Raw genomic sequence first — 3,220 nt, 5'->3', positions numbered from 1 at the left:
AAGGTCTAGGCTCAGAGTTAATGTATCCACATATTGGTCTTATCTCTCTTGCTTAGTCTTTTGAGCCCTGGTTCCTCTAATCAAAAAATTGTTGGCTTTAATATCTAAAATTTCTTCCAGTTCTGAAAACCATTGCATCTTTATTGTTCTCTAAAGAAGTGGTATTTGATGGAGGCCAGAGACCAAACTGATGGACGGATATGCCCAAGAGTCAGGCTTGAGGTGCAATGATTCAGTGAGATGGAAAGCTTATGTTTAGGGTGCTCATGCTTCAGGACTAGCCCTCCACTTGTGCCCTTGACTTCAACCTCCTCAACTCATTCCAGGACTTCACCTCCTCAATTATTCACTTCTCCTTCTGGACCCTTTCCTGTAGTCCAAAAAAAAAAAAAAAAAAAAAAAAAAAAAAAAAATGTCCAGTATGTCTTATTTTAAAATAATCCTTTCTTGAAATTTCCTTCCCTTCTATCCCTTCATTTCTCTTGTGATCTGACAAACCAGGTTTCTAGGAAGAGAAACACACACACTTACTGTTTCTGGATTAGTACCTTCTAGGCCCACTTCTTAATCCATTGTGTTCAGGTTTTCATTGCCTGCACACTGTACCTGCCCATCAAGGACTGCCAGTGACTCTATTCCATTTTGGGGGGCTTCTCATCTGTTTTTGCCCTCTTTTTAAAAATGTTTATTTATTTTATCCATGATAATGCATGCACGAGAGAGAGAGAGAGAGAGAGAGAGAGAGAGAGAGAGAGAGAGAGAAAGAGATCCTTGATAGAATCTTGTCATGCTGTGATCCCCTTCTTTTAGTCCTTCAGTTCACCAGGATCTGGGGGCACGTGTATGAATGTCTTGTGTGTTTTAAGTAAGCCTAACCTGTCATTGGCCATGTGCCCTCCAATATTGCAGTTTAGTATGCACTGCAAGTGACAGTGAGGCTGGCCCTCCTCTGTTCTATTTCTCCTTGGCTTCAGGGGCAATGGCACAGGCATTGTGGGCCATCCCCTCCTCAGACCTTTTCTTAACTTTGCTTCAGGAGTACCACCTTTGAAGTTCTCCTAATCATGCCTTATATATCCTTCTCTTGACACCTGTTCTCACCTGCAGTTGACCCCAAGGACCTTCCCTTAGTTCTCTTCTTTTTCTCTCCCTACATTTTCTCCCTTGGCATTCTCTTTTAGTTGTGTGGTTATGTTTCAACCATGACCTTCTTGCAAGAGATTTAGCTCTTTATCTTTAGCTCTGAATTTTGTTGTTTGTTCTAGTCCAAATTTCTAAGCACTTTTTGGAATGTCTGCCAGCACATCAAATTCATTATGTATGAAGTGGAATGCAAAAATTTTTTTCTTGTTTCTCACACTCTGTTCCATATTTCTGTCCATTGAACCATCATCTTTTGTATCACTCAAGGTATTGTCTCTTTTTTGAAACAATTATTCTAAAAAAATCATAGGACCTTGCAGAGCTTGATCTGGAAGGGATTCCAGAGGTGGTATCTCATAGTGGGAGACATTGGGGCTAAGAGTAGGTGTGGCCTTTGAACTTGACTCAATCTGGATATGAATGCTAACTTAGTCACTTGCTTGCTGAGTGTCCTCTGGAAAGAACTTAACTTCTCTGTGCCTCAGTTCCACATCTGCAAAATAGAGATAATAACCTAAAAAGTTATTGTCAGCATCTATTAGAAAATGTGCATAAAGGTTTTAGTAAAAGGCCTAGCACTTCTTTAATGGTCAATTAAAAAGATTTATTATCAAGAATACCACCCTTTCATTTTTCAGATGGTAAAAAATGAAATGCCTAGAGAGATAATTAATGACTAGAGAGATAAAGTATTAAGAGTGAAAGAGCTGGGCTAGAAACCAGTCTGGTAACTTCAGTACTTGTGTGCCTTCCTAAAACTCTAGAGAAGTTTATACATAAGCTAGGGGAGTAATGATAGGGAACTGTGAGAAAATTATTTTTGGAGGAGCTTATTTTTAGAGCTTATTGCTAGAGGAAGGGATCATGTCTCTTTCACTTGCTGTCAAGTCTTATTTAGGCTAATTGGGACCAAGAAAACTTGGTTAAATGAAAGGTCTACAGTCTCCAAATGCTATTTGAATAACAGCTTTGACCTTTCTCCCAGTTATCACCTATGTCTGTCAGAGGTACAACATTCAGTGTGGAAACAGAACATGAAAAATAGCAAAATGCATGAATCGTAGACTTCCAACCAGGTTTCAAAACAGAGTCTGACTATTATAAATAAGTTTAACCTCAAATAAAATCTTAAAGGTAATTTCGAAAAATAAACATGGAATGAGGTTATCGTGATACCCAAAGAGACAAATAAAATCCCACATGCATTGTTATCAATGTCTGAAAGAGCTCCGTGTTTGGGAGGAAATTAGTCCCTGCTTCCTGATGCTGTTTTTCATATTTACTTATCTTGCTAACTTCATTAAACCCAACAGGAAATAATTTCAGCATCACAGCTAATTTGTTTTGACGTGTCTCGAGAGAACTTTTCTTTTCTTTTCTTTTTTTTAAAATCATGCCTGCTGCTTTCTATCAAACTGTGCCTCAACTGAAGGGGCATCTGCCATTGGAATGCCTTTTCAAAAATAACAGTGGAGTCTGAACGTCTGGAAGGTTTACAATAAAATCTTCTATTTGAAGCCAACATTTGTGAGGGACTGCTTGGGTTTACTTTACTTTATTTTTTAAGTCTTTCCAGACTTTTGAGAAGTCATCATATGTGATCACGTTTCTTCAGTTGAACATCCTCAGTTAAATCTGGCTCACTGAGGGTTGGTGCTGAGGGAGCCCCACAGGGAGCATGAAGCAAGCGGTGTGTCCTAGATGTGTCTATAACCCACAGGGCAGGGGTGCAAGCTGAGTTCTATGACTTTTTAAAAAAATGTCATATATTATTATCATAATGTTTTTATATTGTATTTAATCACATGTATCTTTACAGAGTTCCATGACTTTAAAAAAAAATACTTACTTTTACCTGGAGTCAGTTCCCAATGACTTCTGTTTGGAATGGGCTTAAGCATCTGGCAACATTATTTATTTTATTTTGTACCCATTATTAGTATGGTAGTATTCAGAGTCAAGGAGCAGAGATGGGAAGGACTACGCACTCCCTTCTTTACAACTTTCTACGAGTAAGTGTGGTATGTTAAAATGAAAGTGAAGCGTGGATCAGATTTTGGCAGATGCAATTTTGTGT

Source organism: Tupaia chinensis, unplaced genomic scaffold, assembly GCF_000334495.1.
Source record: "Tupaia chinensis unplaced genomic scaffold, TupChi_1.0 Scaffold000251_1, whole genome shotgun sequence".
NCBI classification, from domain to species: domain Eukaryota; kingdom Metazoa; phylum Chordata; class Mammalia; order Scandentia; family Tupaiidae; genus Tupaia; species Tupaia belangeri.
The sequence above is the reverse complement of the archived record's forward strand: the minus strand, read 5'-3'. Positions refer to the sequence as shown.